Source organism: Mustelus asterias, chromosome 15 (genome assembly GCF_964213995.1).
Source record: "Mustelus asterias chromosome 15, sMusAst1.hap1.1, whole genome shotgun sequence".
In the NCBI taxonomy this organism is placed as follows: Eukaryota; Metazoa; Chordata; class Chondrichthyes; order Carcharhiniformes; family Triakidae; genus Mustelus; species Mustelus asterias.
The window spans coordinates 61,470,352-61,490,073 of NC_135815.1; the positions used below are offsets into that span (position 1 = coordinate 61,470,352).

At 41.1% G+C, this 19,722-nt stretch overlaps 1 protein-coding gene across 3 annotated transcripts in view; it reads left to right on the forward strand.

Annotated features, from left to right (window-relative positions):
- zdhhc14 (zDHHC palmitoyltransferase 14) overlaps positions 1 to 19,722 on the forward strand; it is a 264,960-nt gene that overhangs the window by 1,396 nt on the left and 243,842 nt on the right. The gene's annotated exons all lie outside the window — the stretch shown is intronic.

Genomic DNA, 19,722 nt, shown 5'->3' on the forward strand with positions numbered 1-19,722 from the left:
TATTGCAGTTGCACGTTGTATTCTGTAGGGTGTCGGAAGTATAAATCGTCTTCTAGCCTGATGTATACATGAATATGGCATAAAGTATATTTTTTAAAGTTTTTCCATTAACTTTATGATGAGGTTGAAAAAGTGCATGTTATCTTGGAGTAGAAAATTCCATAATTGTGCATGAAAGCAATGGTAACATTAGTGTCGTTGGCCGTTATTTATGTGCAACTGGTACTGATCATAGAATCAAAGAAACCCTACAGTACAGAAAGAGGCCATTCGGCCCATCGAGTCTGCACCGACCACAATCCCACCCAGGCCCTACCCCCACATTCCTACATATTTTACCCGCTAATCCCTCTAATCTACGCATCCCAGGACACTAAGGGGCAATGTTTCAGATGAGGGAACAGAAATAAGGTTAAACTCCAGGATCCAAAATTAACTGTCCCAGTTGTGCTGCTCTGCCATTAGCTTAGAGTAGTGGTTCCCAAACTTTTTTCACTGGGCCGTACTTTCGGAATAAAAATTTGCTCGCGCCACACCGAATTTTTTTATTGATAAGAAATACATTCAAAAACAAAAGAAAACTCCTAGCAGTGCTTGATTCATAACATCGAACACAACTACTTTATAATATGATCATGGGACATCCAGAAAGTATAAAACAATCACTTTGGAAAAATATCTAATCCATGTTTAATTGTTTCTTTGAATGTCCTTGAATCTTCCCGCCACACATGCCATCCTCTCTTGCCGCACCAGTGTGGCGCGCCGCACCCTTTGGGAACCACTGGCTTAGAGCAAACCAAATGTAGCTGACTGGTTCATGATTGAAATGCAATGAGTTGTGTAAAGTTGCTCTATTTGCACAGTAGATACTAATTAAGCTGGCCATAGAAAGTTATGTATTGTTCATCCCCATCTAAGTAGCCTTTCAATGATGTGATCAATAAACCTCCCTTGTTTTGTAATTTAACCATTACTGTTGTGGAGTCTCATCCCCTCAGGCTTTAGTTATTGCTGGAAATTTTTAAAATGCCAAAAGTTGAAATGCTTTCATTTTTTCCTTTTTCTCTCTCAATCCGTTCTTACATTCTCTTTATCTCTGTACCTGATTTGACATTTAATTCACCCATTCTAGTTTACAATTCTTTCTCAGTTGTTGCATTATTAATTTCACAATCTATCAATCTGATTGGTCAAGGTGATACACTTCCTTACCTTATTCACTCAGATTTGGATGTCTGGGTTTCATTTGGTTCCATTTCAGCTTGCACTTATAGACTCATAGAGGTTTACAGCATGGAAACAGGTCCTTCAGCCCAACTTGTCCATGCCGCCCTTTTTTTTAAAACACCTAAGCTAAGCTAATTCAATTGCCCGCATTTGGCCACTACCCCTCTATACCCATCGTACCCATGTAACTATCTAAATGCTTTTTCAAAGACAAAATTGTACCTGCCTCTACTACTACCTCTGGCAGCTTGTTCCAGACACTCACCGCCCTCTGTGTGAAAAAATTGCCCCTCTAGACACTTTTGTATCTCTCCCCTCTCACCTTAAACCTATGCCCTCTAGTTTTAGACTCCCCTATCTTTGGGAAAAGATATTGACACTCTATCTGATCTATGCCCCTCATTATTTTATAGACCTCTATAAGATCACCTCTCGGCCTCCTACGCTCCAGAGAAAAAAGTCCCAGTCTATCCAACCTCTCTTTATAACCCAATCCATCAAGTCCTGGTAGCATCCGAGTAAATCTTTTCTGCACTCTTTCTAGTTTAATAACATCCTTTCTATAATAGGGTGACCAGAATTGCACACAGTATTCCAAGTGTGGCCTTACCAATGTCTTGTACAACTTCAACAAGACATTCCAACTCCTTTCAGCAGTGTGTCATGCAAAAAGCATTAAACATGTTGTTGGAATTAGGGAATGTTAGAATCAATTCCACCTTTAACCCTTCACTCAAGTTCTGAAATGATTTGAAGTGATACCATTATTGGTGATGGTGGTTATATTTTATTCAGTACAAATAGGACAGGCCACATGATGTATGAGCACTTTTATCAATGCACAACAGCCCAGAGTAGAAGCATGATTTCCACATGACTACCACATGGCTGTGCCTCAGGAACCATTGTGTTTGTCTATAATCATAATACCCCTGTCTCTTGAGTGCTTTGAGCATTCTTGCTACATAGCAAAGCCTATGGCGACTGATTTAACCTAATCATTACATTACTATGGTTGGAGCTGCAAGAGATGTTAAGTACCCATTGCCTGCCCAAACAGTGTTTCATGATTCTTGTTTTTGTCTATTTAGATCCTTATCATTATGTGACATTTCAAGGCTAGAACCTGGCGGAAGCATAGAAAACATGGTGGCCTTGACACCCTGAAGCCTTGTTTAGGATTCAAGGCACTAATGTTTTCCCTGTCTCTATGAGCCTTGCGATTCTACTAAAGTGTTGATCTTTCACGCAGAGCAACCAGTCTGTTTTCATGCTCTGCTTGAATTTCAGCTGATGTTTACCTTCTTACAGGTTGATTCCTTTTGAACGTTTGGGGTCAATAAAACACTTGGTTAGTGAAGGACTGCGCCACAATTTCCCATCATGTCAACTTTCAACCACTTCTAACCAGAATGTAGACCAAATATAGTTCAGTATGTAAGCATTATACCGCAAATGGTGAAAATTCTAATTTAAAATCATCCAGTCATGGAAGCTGATGAAGGTAGGGCAGTTGATCTCATATACATGGATTTTAGTAAGGTGTTTGATAAGGTCCCCCATGGTCGGCATATGATGAAAGTAAGGAGGTGTGGGATAGAGGGAAAGTTGGCCGATTGGATAGGTAACTGGCTGTCTGATCGAAGACAGAGGGTGGTGGTGGATGGAAAATTTTCGGATTGGAGGCAGGTTGCCAGCGGAGTGCCGCAGGGATCAGTGCTTGGTCCTCTGCTCTTTGTGATTTTTATTAACGACTTAGAGGAGGGGGCTGATGGGTGGATCAGTAAATTTGCTGATGACACCAAGATTGGTGGAGTAGTGGATGAGGTGGAGGGCTGTTGTAGGCTGCAGAGAGACATAGATAGGATGCAAAACTGGGCTGAAAAATGGCAAATGGAGTTTAACCCTGATAAATGTGAGGTGATTCATTTTGGTAGGACTAATTTAAATGTGGATTACAGGGTCAAAGGTAGGGTTCTGAAGACTGTGGAGGAACAGAGAGATCTTGGGGTCCATATCCACAGATCTCTAAAGGTTGCCACTCAAGTGGATAGAGCTGTGAAGAAGGCCTATAGTGTGTTAGGTTTTATTAACAGGGGGTTGGAGTTTAAGAGCCGTGGGGTTATGCTGCAACTGTACAGGACCTTGGTGAGACCGCATTTGGAATATTGCGTGCAGTTCTGGTCACCTCACTATAAGAAGGATGTGGAAGCGCTGGAAAGAGTGCAGAGGAGATTTACCAGGATGCTGCCTGGTTTGGAGGGTAGGTCTTATGAGGAAAGGTTGAGGGAGCTAGGGCTATTCTCTCTGGAGCGGAGGAGGCTGAGGGGAGACTTAATAGAGGTTTATAAAATGATGAAGGGGATAGATAGAGTGAACGTTCAAAGACTATTTCCTCAGGTGGATGGAACTATTGCGAGGGGGTTATAGGGTTCATGGTGGGAGATATAGGAAGGATATCAGAGGTAGGTTCTTTACGCAGAGAGTGGTTGGGGTGTGGAATGGACTGCCTGCAGTGATAGTGGAGTCAGACACTTTAGGAACATCGTGGGCCGAAGGGCCTGTTCTGTGCTGTACTGTTCTATGTTCTAACACACCTTAATTATCCAAAAAAAATCCATATCGGGATTTCCTAATGTGCAGGGGAAATGCAACTAAGAGCAGATGACATTTGATGCATAAATTCTGTGACTAGCTGATTTTAAATTAAGTTAACACCTCTTAATTATCAAGAAAATTCATGTAGGGATTTCCTAATGTGCAATCGGAAGTCCAACTAAGAGCAGATATAGAAGATTTACATATAGAATCCCTACAGTGCAGAAGGAGGCCACTCGGCCCAATGAGTCTGCACCGACAACAATCCCACCCAGGCCCTATCCCTGTAACCCCACATATTTACCCCGGTAATCCCTCTAACCTACACATCCTTGGACACTAAGGGGCAATTTAGCATGGCCAATCAACCTAACCTGCACATATTTGGACTATGGTAGGAAACCGGAGCACCCATTGGAAATCCACGCAGACACGGGGAGAAAGCGCAGACTCCGCACAGACAGTGACCCAAGGTGGGAATTGAACCCGAGTCTCCAGTGCTAACCACTGTGCCACCATGCTGCCCATTATACACTGCTGCAGAAAAAAATGGTCCATTAGAAACTGTCCCTTGTTTTCCTTAGTGCCACAAGAATATGTATCAGTCCCCCTATTTAAATTCAAAAACAGAAAATGCTGTAAAACCTGAGCAGGTCTGGCAGTATTTGTGGAGAGAGAACAGAGCCAACATTTCACATCAGGATGACCCTTTGTCAGTGCAGTATTTTGCTTTTATCCCCTATCTAAATTGTTGGGAGTCTGCGGTTAAAGTGGAATTTCAAAGATGGTGCCATCCATGCAATAATTGGCACTTTGCCTTACCAGCCACAATTTTTGATAATGGTGGTGTAGAGGGCAACCAAGGATGGCAGGTTGTTTCATGAAATAAATTAACTCCTGTAATATTCTCTCCCCCCCCACCCCACACACATACTTTCAAATTAAATCCTCCCCATTAATGAAAACAGCATCTTCAACTAAAGATATCTTGACCCTTAATCAAAGGCAAACCTAAACCCCCATAAAGCAATGCTTATTTTCTCTCCCATAAATACCCAGTGATACAAGATTCAGAATAGTTCTTATGAAGATTTAAGAAAGTGCTGGAGATCCAGATTTGGATGCCAATCTGCTTGTTCATCTCTATTTTGAGGACTATTGAAAGGCAATGGCAAAGAGAACGGGAAATAAAATGCTGTATATTTTTTTTAAAAGCCTTCTTTCTCCACAGGTTTAACGGTAGTGCCTGGTAGTTGTATCCAAGCAACTTCTGCACAGCTCTCCTAGTGTTGCTAATACCATAACTTATTAAACATAATATGCCCTCAAGTTTAGACATACTTTGATTTTTGTAAATTCAGAGACAAACTTGCTTTGTTACCATGCAAGGTGCTTTGGTTAAAATGACTCTTAATTGACAAAGGTAGTGAGCAAACCTGATTTAAGCTTAGGGGGCCCATTTCCACCATAGCTTAAGCGGCCGGCTCCCATATGTACACAATGTGCAATACGCAACTGAATGAGGCCACAATGTTTATCAATTGATCAAATGTACAATGTGTCATGCAGAAGGCAGAATTCTTAGTTTAAATTTTAAACAAAATGTTACTACAATCAACATGGCAGAGAAAAGAACAAATTATGGAAGCCTTGGAAGTGAGGTGCTAGAAGTCACTGAAAACCACAGTAACAAAGTTGCAACACGGAAATTCAATGTTACCAAGGCAAACGCAAGACTTTGGCAAAACTAAAGAGGACAAGCTAAAGTCCCATGGCTTGTGGACATGGAAGAATGGCTCAGTACCGACAACTCGAACAACGATTTCTGGAATATATTCACCAATGGTGAGCAAATGGAGGTGTAGTCAGCACTGTAAAGATTTGTTCGAAAACCCTTTTTATCCTGAAAGGCTTTGGCCCCCAGAGTATCTTTAAAGCATCTCTAAAATGGTTTGATCGCTTTGTGCAAAGACATATGTGATGCATTTCAATCTCAGAACATATCTGACCAAATCAACCATTGGGAGTACCAGCATCAAATCATAAGTCTGCGAAAACAACATTACCAATGGAGTCAGACATCCCAAGCATTTGACATTCTGTTTAGTCAAACCATGGCTATCAAAGGAGAAAATTTGCCTTAAGATTGACTGGCAACAAAAAGAATAATTTCACCGTGATACTCCAGGCATATGGGGATGATACAAGTATGCCACCATATAATATCTTCAAACATAACAGACAGGAACTGGGGAATGTGGATTGGGAGCGGCTATTTGAGGGCAAATCCACATCTGGCATGTAGGAGGCTTTTAAACACCAGTTGATTGAAGTGTAGGACAGGCATATCCCTGCAAAACTGAAGGATAGAAATGGCAGGATTCGGGAAGCATGGATGACAAAGGAAATTTTAAGCTTAAGAAAAAGGAAGCATATGATGGGTCTAGACATCTAAAAACTGTCAAAGCTCTGGAGGAATATAGTGAAAGTAGGAAGGAACTTAAATGTGGAATTAGGAGGGCTCAAAGGGGCCACGAAATGTCTTTAGCGAATCGGGTCAAGGAGAATCCCAAGGCTTTTTATGCATATATTAGGAGCAAGAGGGTAGCAAGTGAAAGAGTAGGCCCACTCAAAGACGATGAAGGAAAGTTATGCGTGGAGCCACAGGAAGTGGGTGAGATCCTTAGTTAGTACTTTGTATCGGTATTCACCAAGGAGAAGGACATGACCGATGTTGAGGTCAGGGATAGGCATGTGAACACTCTAGAGAGTTGCCAATATATTGAAGGAGGAAGTGTTGAGTATCCTAAATTGCATTAAGGTAGACAAGTCCCCAGGGCTGGATGGGATTTGTCCCAGGTTACTGTGGGAGGCAAGGGAAGAAATAGCCGGGGCCTTAACAAATATCTTCACATTCTCTTTGACCACAGGACGTTCCAGAGGACTGAAGAATAGCCAATGTTGTTCTCTTGTTTAAAAAAGGGAGCAGAGATAATCCAAGAAATTATAGGCCAGTAAGCCTGACGTCAGTGATGGGGAAACTTTTGGAGAAGATACTGAGGGACAGGATATATGCACATTTGGAAGAAAATGGACTAGTTGGTGACTGGCAGCATGGCTTTGTATGGGGAAGGTCATGTCTCACCAACTTAAGTTTTTTGAAGAGGTGACAAAGATAATTGATGAAGGAAGGGCTGCGGATGTAGTTTATATGGACTTTAGGAAGGCGTTTGACAAGGTCCCACATGGCAGACTGGTACAAAAACTAAAATCACATGGGATTCAGGGCGGCCTCACCAAATGGATACAGAACTGCTTGGTTATAGAAGACAGAGAGTAGCAGTGGAAGGGTGTTTTTCAGAATGGAGATCTGTAGCTAGTGGTGTTCTGCAGGGATCAATGCTGGGACTCTGTTGTTTGTAGTGTATATATAAATGATCTGGAGGAAAATGTGGGGAGTTTGATTAGTAAGTTTGCGGATGACACGAAGATTGGGAGAGTTGCTGATAGTTCCGGGGATTGTCAGAGGATACAACAGGATACAGATAGATTGGAGACTTGGGCACAGAAATGGCAGAAGGAGTTTAATCTGGACAAATGCAAGGTGATGCATTTTAGAAGATCCAGTTTAGGTGTGAATTATACATTATTATGATTATTATGGTTCATTATGCTAGTATAAATGATGCAATCTTGTTAACTATGGATGCCAGCAATTGCTTCTTCATCTCAGATTTGAAAATTTGCATAGCCCGTTCTGCAAAACCATTAGACAACAAGTGGTGTGGCGTTCTTTTGATGTGCTTAATTGCCATTGAAAACCACAAATATTTGAAACTCCATGCTTGTAAAAGCAGCACCATTATCTGAAACCAGGACTTTGGGTACTTCATGAATGCAAAAACATTGACTCAATTTTTCAACCATTGTGTAAAGAGGTAAATGGAATTCATTTGGTATCATCCCTCCATTTTGAGTGCGCATCCACCAATAAAAGGAATATTGAGCACATGAAGTGCTCATGTCAATGTGTACTCCCAGTCAAGGCCTGCCAGACCATTCCCATGGGTGCAGAGGGATAGCAGTGGGTGAGTTCCATTGTTCTTAATGTTGGTCACATTATTTATCTGTGTCCATTATATTGGTGTTGATGCTGGACCACCATACATAGTTTCTCACCAACATTTTCATTTTTGATATGCTCGGGTTGGCGTTATGCAATTCTTCTGATAATCATCTTTTGGGATTGGGAAAGACTACTCGTCAACTAAACTGTGAAGATGGATTACACCATCCTCACAGCTTGTTTGTCTTTTCTTCCCTCTGAAGCATGACCATTGAAATCCCCGTTTAATTTGCTTGATTTTTGACAGTACAGGGTGTCTTCAGTTCTGATGTGTTTTGCGGGTGTAGGCAGCGTTTTTCCAAGAAATTCAAAGTCATTATAATTTCTTCTGGTACTGATGGGGGTGTTGAACTTGCGGACAATGGGAAACAGCTTAAAGCATAGGCGTTAGCTATCTGGGTCCCAGGATAATGTTGCAAGGTGTACTCAAATGCTAAGAGCATTAATGCCTAGCGTTGTAACCAAGCAGAAGCAATGGAAGAGATTGCCTTATCTTCCTTGCACAACCCTAATAAAGGATTATGGTCCGTCACTGTCATGAAATGCCTTCTATATACACATTGGTGGATTATTTTTAATACTGAACAAGATAGTTCTTTTTCGAACTGGGAATACCCCATTCTCCACCTCGGAGAGGATTCTTGACACATAAGCGATAGGCCTCTTTGTTCCATCATTCAATCTATAGAAGTACAGCTCCAATTCCACAAGGAGATATGTTGCAGGCATGGACAAGTTCCTCCTTTGGGTCAAAATGGACCAGTAGAGTAGTGGGCAGAAGTTGTTACTTCACCTGATTGAAGGCCTTATCTTGAGGCACCCTTCAAAACCACTTTGGGTGTTTCTTCAGTAAGATAAGCAATGGTACTAACAAGGTGGCCATATTCAGGGTGAATCTTCAGAATAGTTCACCGTACCCAAGGGCTTTAGCTCTGTAGTATTTTTGGAGACAGGTGGCTTCCCTTATGGCCTTTACGTTTTCTTCCAAGGGGTGCAACCCTTTCGTGTCTACTTTGTAACCCAAATAGGTTGCTTTCCTGGCTTGTAACATACATTTCTCTCTTCTTAAGTGCATTCTCCTCCAAGTTGGTGAAGTGCTCCTCCCCTGTGGAACCAGTAATTAGCATCATCTAAATAAACTGCAACTCTAGGTGACCCCAGTAATAAATGTTCCATTGTGCGTTGGAAAATCGTGCCACCAAACAATACTCCAAATGGTAAATGGGCTTATTGCCAGTTTTAACAACAGGAACAAGAGATGCGGTCCACTTGGAGGTGTACGAGGAAGGTTGAGTTCAACTGTTGAGGCTGGAGAACATGTCGGACAGGCTAACCATTTATATGGGAGAGGCGCTTAAAATCAAGGGGACCATATGACCCAGCAGCTTACGGACAGAAGTCAGCTCAGTTCCAGGCTTATTGTCATGTTGGGACAAGGACTAAGTTCAATGGGGTGTGACTGGTTCTAACAAAGAAGGCAAATGGGATGTTGGCCTATATCGCAAGGGGGATAGGATATAAAAGCAGAGATGTCTTGCTCCATCTGTACAGGGCATTGGTGAGGCTGCAGCTGGAATACTGTGTGCAGTATTGGTCCCCTTATTTGCGGAAAGTGGTGCACTGGTCTTGTGATGCCCAAGTCTTCAAGGCATTTAAGTCCAGCTTCCGCCTTATCCAATATGGAATAAGGGACTTGCCTTGCCCTGTATTATCTTGGTATGGCTCCAGGCTCTATGCATATCCCAGCTTAGAGCCTCTTTACGTTTCTTAGTTCTTGGAAAACCTTGGAATATTTCCAAATGACTTCATAAAGGCCCCCCTCACCCAGCCCGAATATTTCTACCCAGTTTAATTTAATATAAGAGCATAAAAAATAGGAGCAGGAGTAGGCCATCTAGCCCCTCGAGCCTGCCCCGCCATTCAATAAGATCATGGCTGATCTGAAGTGGATCAGTTCCACTTACCTGCCTGATCCCTATAACCCCTAATTCCCTTACCGATCAGGAATCCATCTATCCGTGATTTAAACATATTCAACGAGGTAGCCTCTTCAGTGGGCAGAGAATTCCAGAGATTCACCACCCTCTGAGAGAAGAAGTTCCTCCTCAACTCTGTCCTAAACTGACCCCCTTTTATTTTGAGGCTGTGCCCTCTAGTTCTAGTTTCCTTTCTAAGTGGAAAGAATCTCTCCATCTCTACCCTATCCAGCCCCTTCATTATCTTATAGGTCTCTATAAGATCCCCCCCCCAGCCTTCTAAATTCCAACGAATACAAACCCAATCTGCTCAGTCTCTCCTCATAGTCAACACCCCTCATCTCTGGTATCAACCTGGTGAACCTTCTCTGCACTCCCTCCAAGGCCAATATATCTTTCCGCAAATAAGGGGACCAATACTGCACACAGTATTCCAGCTGCGGCCTCACCAATGCCCTGTACAGATGGAGCAAGACATCTCTGCTTTTATATTCTATCCCCCTTGCGATATAGGCCAACATCCCATTTGCCTTCTTTGTCACACCCCATTGAACTTGGTCCTTGTCCCAACATGACAATAAGCCTGGAACTGAGCTGACTTCTGTCCGTAAGCTACTGGGTCATATGGTCCCCTTGATTTTAAGCGCCTCTCCCATATAAATGGTTAGCCTGTCCGACATGTTCTCCAGCCTCAACAGTTGAACTCAACCTTCCTCGTACACATCAAAAGGTTCAAGCTTACCAATGGATGCCGTGATGGTACTTTTTCTGCAGCATACTGAAATTTTAATCTGAATGGAAAGGTGTTCGTCCCTTGTCCTTTGCAAATTGAGTACCGATTTCTTTTCTCCTAGTCGCCAATGTAGTAACAAAAACTCCGGGCAGCCGTCCGTGGATAAAGGCAACAACTATTTATTTACAAATCGAAAACTACTTGCATATAACAATGTACAAGACACAGCAACAGCAAAACACAACTCCTCCAATCTGCCCACGCAGCCACGACTGCAGGTTTAAAGCCCGTGCTCTGCTTTGAATTGTGCACACTCCCATTTTATTGGGCGGGGAATCATGTGGCCTCCCGAGATTTACCGAAACTTTGGATGAGAAAGTCACGTGGTCTCAGAGATTCGCCATGACAGTCATGTAATCATTTTCAACAAGGCATAGCAAGTTAGAATATCATAGTATCATGCTCAGCCACTCCTGAAATATTTTCCAAGAAAATGCACAAAAGATTATACACACCCTCTGTGCCAATGGAACGGAATCGGAAAGTGTGGTTCAGCTGTTTCTGGAGGCTATTGTCATTAAGTTGTATTTAATTTGTCAATTGCACAAAACTAAAAAAGAGGAAATAGTGTACATTTGCATAATTCATACAATCAAATTTATTGTATTTTCATGTAATGAATGAAAGTCGTCAAAGTCCCAGAGAACCATGGGCTGCTCTCCCACTTTTTTTGAGAGAGAGAGTGCGAGCTGACGGGTGGTGATTTAACCTAAGGGTTACCATACCTCAGGCGAGGAGCACGGTTGAGAAGGCGGGGCCTTCATGAATAACCTCAGCCGATACAGCACTGTTAGCATCGCTCTGCATCACACACCAGTCGTCCAGCCAACTGAGCTAACCTATAATCAGTTCAATAGACGAGTGTTGAAAATTATTATCCATTTATGATTTTGATAAGAATATGCGACTTAGGATCAGGCGTAGTCCATTTGGCTCCTTGAGCCTGTACCGCCATTCAATTAGATCATGGCTGATCTCACTGTGGCCTCAGTTCCATTTTCCGTTGAACCCCCTATATACTGATTCACTTGTCACTCAAGAATCTAACTGAGTCTTGAAAAATATTCAATGGCCTTACCTTCACCACTCTCTGGGGAAGAGAGTTCCACAATTCAACCCTCAGAAAAATTTCTTCTCACCTCCATCTTAAAATTGTGACCCCGTTTTTTTTGAACTGTGCCCCTAATTCTAGTCTCTTCCACAATGGGAAACATCCTCTCAGCATCAAAATCCTCAAAATCTTATTTCAATAAGATTGTCTCTCATTTTTTTCTAAACTCTTTCACTCAAAGTAATATTAGCAACACAGAAACTTTAGTACATTAATGGCAATGCCTCAACCCCCTCCCCCGTTAGATTTTATCTTCCCCCTCACCCTTACTGTCCATCAATCTTCAGCTGACCTTCAAACTAGAACCAGGCATCACAGTCTGAGGATACAGGGTAGATCATTTAGGACAGAGATGAGGAGACATTTCTTCACCCAAAGAGTGTTGAGCCTGTGGAATTAATTACCACAGGAAGTAGTAGACACCAAAACATTGAATGTATTCAAGAGGCGGCTAGATATACACTTGGAGTGAACGGGATCAAAGTTATGAGGAGAAAGCAGGATTAGGCTATTGAGTTGGACAATTAGCCATGATCGTGATGAATGGCGGAGCAGGCTCGAAGGTCTGAATGGCCTCCTCCTGCTCCTATCTTCTATGTTTCAAATTCCAAATTTTGGAACAGGTCAACTGAGGATTATAGCATACCAGCATATTGGCCAATTTAGCCACTACCCTTTTCTCCCTGCCTTGGCCAAGACCATAAGGGAAACTGCAGTACTCAATAGCATGGTAAAAGAATCCAGAGTGCCTGTATAGAAATAAATAAAATGAACATTTGTGTTTTCCTACAAATTATATCAAATTCATACCTTGTTGATCAAAAACATTGTGATACTTGAAAACATATTTGAAGCAATATTCACAAAATAGAAAGCACATTTGTCAGGAATCTAGCTTAAACCAAAACATTGTCACACAGTGAAATTACATTAGCTGTTAAGCAACTAATGTTAGGGGATGACAAAATCACAGATTTGTTATAACATAGGAGGTAGCCATTTGGTCCACTGTCTGTGCCAGCTCTACGAACAATTTACCTATTGCCTTTCCCATGCCTTCCCATCGTAATCCTCTGCATTCCTCTTTTTCATATTCTAATCCAATTCTTTCTCTAATGTCTGCATTGAACCTTCTTCTACCTGATAGTATATCAAGCACTGCATTCTGGATCTTAACTGCACACTACATGAAAACGTTTCTACTTGCATTTCCATTGCTTTTTATCTTAAATTACCTTAAATCGATGCCGCCTCATTCTAAGTACTAACTGACATCTGCAAAACCTAGGTTTAAAACTCAGCTGCTACGTTTTTTTAAGATGTGGAGATGCCGGCGTTGGACTGGGGTAAGCATAGTAAGAAGCCTCGTAACACCAGGTTAAAGTCCTTCATCATCAGGTGATGAAGGGGCAGTGCTCCGAAAGCTTGTGCTGCCAAATAGACCTGTTGGACTTTAACCTAGTGTTGTGAGATGTTTTTTTAAGACGGACAGTGCTCAAGAGACCTGTTAACACCATTGCCGTAACAGTCAGATAGCCAGCGGATATCAGTATCATTACTGGAGGGCAGCATTAAGATAGCCGAGATGATGCACTAATTTCAATAGGTGGAAGATAATAGTGAGTACATCCTGAAACGCACTCCCTGTGGGTGGGACTCAGCATCACAGGATACATTCATGAAACTGACCTGTGACGTACAAGAATTAAACAAGTTACTAACATCCTCTCTACTTTTGCACTTTTAAGATAGATTATTACACTATACACATACAAAATGTTCGATATCCTATGTATTCTTTCAAGTTGGCAAACACCTACAACTACCAGTAAGGTTATTGTAAAGAAAATACATAGGTTTAAATAACACAATAGGATACCCACTGCAATTTTCTGAATCCAATGTGCATTTACCAAAAACCCTATCTAGAAATTATGATTTGAATTATACACGGTAACAAATGATAATGGGATTTTTTGCAGCCAGCCAAGAACATCTTTTAAGGACATGTTATGTATGATATTGCATAATCTCTAGAGATTTTGCATTGATGGTTTTTTAAAAAAAATCTTATTTCTGAGGCATAAATGAAAATCATCACTTGTTTTCATTCTTTTCAGCAGTCATAAACTTATTTTTGAGGGAAATGGTTAGGAAGTTAAGTCTTGAGATTTTTACATTTAAACAGACTTGGCAACGTTCAGAAATTAAAAACTAGTTCTTGCTACATTTAATATTCAAAGCTACAAATAGTTTTCACTGTAAATGGCATTGCAACACACATCCTCTTTATTTTCATTATGCATCATCCAGAGGATGTTGTCTTCTGAATCACCCACTACATTTATGAGGCAACACTTCTTAAAGCCATTCTGGATCAGGGAAAGATTGATGGCAATTCGGGTTTCTTTGTTCCACTGGGGAGTAAGCAAAAGACTAGTTTCTTCTGATTGCCCTGATACTGCATACACATATGCTCTAAAGTAAAGCCACTTGTTCCATTTTTGGCATTTTCTATTAAAATGGTCCATTGCGGCTGGCAAACTGCCTGTCATGCCCCCAGAAATAATGACCAGATCTGTGCGATTATTATCTCGGATATTGTTAATGCATGATATTTGGTGACACCTGCAACCATCAATTTCCATGTAGGACCTTCACACCACATGTTTCATAGCCAATTCTTGGTCAAAACTTAAGCCATCCAACATTTCTCATGTTCACAAACGATAACACCTTGTAACTGTATGATATTCTTTGGCGTTATTTTATAGAACAAAGAACAAATTCATAATCCTAGCAAATTCTTGTGATTTGGCATGGATGTTCAAACAAAGAACAAAGAAACGTACAGCACAGGAACAGGCCCTTCAGCCCTCCAAGCCTTCTGTCCATACTCGGTACTTATCCCTTGTTACAATGCGGAGGTGGTTCCCCCTTTGAGACGTAATGCCGAATCCCCCAAAGAGGGATACCTTGCCTCGTAATCTGTTAAAAGTGTGTGGGAAGGTGAACTGTCTTTCAGTAATGTTTAGTCGTTAACTAACAGAAATATCTGACACTTACTTTAAGATGAACACTCGATTAATTTATTTAACTAACAGGGAACCTTAATTAAACAAGTAACATACCGAATAAAATAAGATTCTGATGGAATGCTGTTCACATAACTACAATGCCCGTTCATTAACAAAAGAAAAAATAATAGAATTTAGTCACTCTCAAAAAAATGTACAACCAGGTTTGGTGTCTTTCAGAAGCTTCTGGAGTTTCTCTGTTGATTTCTCTGTCTGTAAGTCCTTTTTGATTTGATACGTTTCGCTGGTTAGATGGTGCATTCTCTTAAGAGATATATAAAGCTGTCAGGATGGAGAGCTGCTCTCTCCCTTTTGAGACTTGAGAGGTGGCAGTTGCTAACTCCTGTTTTTTCCCTCTTGCACTCTTTTCTGATTTTTTTCAACTTCATCAAATTCAAATCTTATAGGTTCTTGGTAGCTGAGTGACTGCTTTAAATTGGGCAAAAGTCAAACATTCAAAGCCTGAAGCCTGTTGCCAAGGCAACCCTGTTGCCTGGCCTTTGATACAAATGTTTCAGCTTGGATTCCGTATGTACTTTGCATTTTAAACCCCCAAGCATTGAAACAAAACACCAGCTTTTAAAGGGACCACAAAATGTTTTTTCCTCTCTAGCATTTTTATATTCTTTACACCTTTACACACTCAACTTTGCAACACCTCCCTCCTTAAGAGGAAAATGAACCATCATCATGAAAAGATGGCGTCATTTTTTAAAAACTCGCAATAAAAGCATCCGTGATAATATTTTCACGACCCGCAACATGCATAATGTGTAAATTAAATGCTTGTAACATGAGACTCCAATGAAATAATCTGGTGTTTTTGTCCTTAAATCTTTCCCCAAGCATCAAAGGATTGTGGTATACACAATCGTCTCTGATACATTGTTCGTAATGTAAATATTAAAATGTTGTAAGGCCATTATTAAACTCAATAACTCCTTTTCAATTGTGGAATATTTTGGTGGATATTGAGTTTTTTCGAAAAATAACCGATTGGCTTTTCAATTCCACAATCATCCTCCTGTAACAACACAGCTCCAACCCCTGCAACGCTTGCATTGATGGTGAGTTTGAAGAGTTTCAGGAAATCTGTCATGGCTAAAACGGGCGTGGTGGTTAACACTGCTTTTAAATTCTCAAATGCCTCCTGGCATTGTTCTGTCCACCAAAATTTTGTGTTTTTTACCAAATCCGTTAATGCTGTCACTATGCTACTGAAGTTTGGTACAAATTTTCTGTAAAATCCACTCAGTTCCAAAAATCGTAGCACTTCCTTCTTCGATGATGGTCTTGGAAATTCTTCTATAGCATTTATCTTCGCGTTTCTCAGTCCAATCCGTCCGTATCCAATGTTGTGTCTGAGAATGTCACTTCCGCCTTTGCAAATTCTATCTTTGCCAAGTTTATGACCAACCTTGCCTTCCATAGTCTCTCCATAGCATTTTGCCAAATGCTCCATGTGATCTTTCCATGAGTGACTAAAGATCACTACGTCATCTATGTAGGCAGCACAATTAGTCAGTCCTGCATCAACTCTGTTCATAAGCCTTTGAAAAGTGGCTGGTGCATTTTTCATCCCAAAGGACATTACTTTAAATTGATATAGCCCATTTGGGGTTACAAAAGTAGAAATTTATTTTGCTCCCTCCGCCAGTAACCGTGAAGTAAGTCCAACTTTGTGATGTAAGTGGCTGTCCTACTTTTTCCACACAATCCTCCAACCTTGGAATTGGGTACGAATCAGATTTAATCGCTGTGTTGACTTTTTGATAATCTACCCAGAATCGTTGACTACCATCAGGTTTGGGAACCCAACACGATCGGCGCACTCCACTTGGCCTTGACTCGGCTCTATGATGGTGTCTTGTAGCATCACTTCCACTTCTTTCTGAATCTGCGCTGCTTTGAGAGGATTAAGCCGATGGGGCGTTGTTTTATCGGAACAGCATTCCCTATGTCAACCTTGTGTACAATGGCATTTGTCCCCCTCCACTCTATTTCTACATAGGTCGTCATAGCACTGTAACAAGTCCTTCAATTCAGTGCTCTGATCTTGAGACAAATAGCTCATTACCCTATTTCAGTTTTTAAGGACTTCATTATTTAATTTATTTTTTGGTACATCAAAATCCACATCATCAGGATCGGATTCCTCACTGAGTGGTGGTAACTATAACTAATACTTGGTTCTCCAATTCCTTTTCCATGTCATAGTACTGCTTCAGCATGTTTATATGACATACCGTATAAATTTTTTTCCTATATGGCATCTTTACCAGATAATTTACCTGACTTAACTTCTCAACCTGATAGAGACCACCAAACCTCGCTTCGAAGGGATCTACCACTGGTAATAGCACTAATACTTTATCCCCACAGGAAAATGTATGAAGTTTAGATTTCTTATCTGCTTCTTGTTTCATTAGGTGCTATGCCACCTTCAGATGTTTAGCTAATTCACCTACTCTGTTTAATCTTTCTCCCACCTCAGATACATAATCCAACTGAGATCTCTGACTTCGGAACTACCAACTTTTCCTTAATTAATTTTAAAGGACCTCTTACTTTGTGTCCGAATATCAACTTAAATGGAGTATACTGAGTCGATTCATTTGGAGCATCTCTAAAACTACAAATAATACAAATGGGATACCTTTATCCCAATCAGTTGGGTATCTCGGCAAAAAGCACTCATCAAGATTTTTAGGGTCTGATGCCACCTTTCCAATGCTCCCTGGGATTCAGGATGGTATGCACTTGAGGTAAAGTGTCTGATGCCGAAACTATCCATGAGCTCCTTAAAAAATTTGGCAGTAAAATTGGACCCTTGGTCTGGTTGAATCTCTCTGGGTAATCCATAATGGGTAAAGAAAGCAAGCAACTCCTCCACAACTCTTTTTGCCTTGATATTCTGTAAAAATAAAAAAAATGCCTCTGGCAGCCTGGTAGACACATCCATTATAGTTAGCAAATACTGGTTCCCACTTTTGGTTTTAGGGAGGGGACCTACACAATCAATTATAACCCATGTAAAAGGTTCTTCAAATACAGGAATTGGTATCCAAGGCATTGGTTTTATCATCGCCTGTGGCTTTCCCACCATCTGACACGTATGACAGGTACAGCAAAATTCCACCACACCTCTATGTAATCCAGGCCAATAAAAATACTTCTGTATCTTAGCCTGAGTCTTCCTCACTCCTAGATGACGACTTGCAGGTAATTTGTGTGCTACCCATAATACTTCCTGTCTGTATTCTACCGGTAACACAATCTGGTGAACTTCGGCCCATTCCTCATTGCACTAACCTGCCAAGGTCTCCATTTCCGCCTTAAAATTTTATCCTTAAGGTAATAGCATTCTGGAATACACTCTCATTTGTTTTCTGTGTAGGCTTTATGATACTTTATTGTCTCATCTTTCTGTTGTAACTCCATTAATCTTTCACAACTAAATACTTCTGCCTGATCCTCTACCTGCATAGCTTTGTTCTTTACCATCTCATCGAACAGTGTGTCAGCTAACTGGACTCAACTCCTTCATCTTTGTCTTTTGTTTTCTCTCCTGTTTTAACTTACGGCTGTGGGATCTTGTCATCACACAGTCCTGAAAAATTCCAGGGTATGTTTCTTTTAACTTCTCAGTTCCCTCGTTTTCTTTTGGCTTTTCCACTACAAAGGCCATCACTCCCACCTGTGCTCCAGCTATATCATTTCCAAGAATAAACTGTATTCCTGGAATAGCCAGGTTTCCCATCACTCCCACTATCACTTCCCCAAACTGGATTGGACTTTATAGCCTTAGCTTACACAGGGGAACATTACTCCTTTCTCTATTTATTCCACAGATTACCATTCTCTCGGGCAATATTTCAGAAGGAATGCAAATGTTCTCATCTCTTACTATGATCTCCGTATCTCTCAATATTTTAACTCCTTTACCCCTGTTCTACCGGAGTAAACGTTACCCACACAGGTGAAGTCTTTGAAAAGATCGGGCACTATCTTATGATCCAGCCTGTGCCTTGGCTGTGCACTCTCCTTCAGCTCCTCGGCTTCTCTTGGGATTTCTTTCACTGCCTTAACTAATCCCACTGGTTGAACCTCTTTTATCACATCCTTTTTCCCAGTGACTTTCTTAAGCCACTAGCACTGTGCCTTTGTGTGTCCCATCTTATTACAGTGAAAACACCTGAGGTCTTTCACCTCTCTTCCACCCTCTTGGGTGTCTTTTTTCACAGGTGATAAACTATTCCCAGTGTGATCTACTTTTTGTTTTTCATTGAAGGATCTCCCTCTTCCCCAGTCTCTATCCCTCATGGAATGAAATTGCTGTCGGAAGCCAAATTTTAATTTATGCACTAATGTGTATTCATCCGTCATCTCTGCAGCTCTTCTCATTGTCTTAACTTTTTGTTCCTCAACATGAGTTCTTATCGCTTCTGGAAGTGAGTTTTTAAACTTCTCCAGCAGAATAATATCTCCAAAGGCCTCGTATGTCTTTTCCATCTTTAATGCTCTCACCCATCGATCGAAGTTGTTCTGCTTAATTCTTTCAAACTCCATATATATCTGACCTGGTTCCTTCCTTGCATTTCTGAACCATTGTCTATATGCTTCTGGTACTAATTCGTAAGCACTCAAAACTGCCTTCTTTATTTCTTCATACTTTCCTGACACCACCTCTGACAACGCTGCAGCCACCTCAGTATCTCTGCCTACCAACTTGGTCTGAATTAACATTACCCACATCTCCTCTGGCCAGTTCACCTGTGTAGCCAGTTTCTCAAAGATGGAAAAAGGCTTCT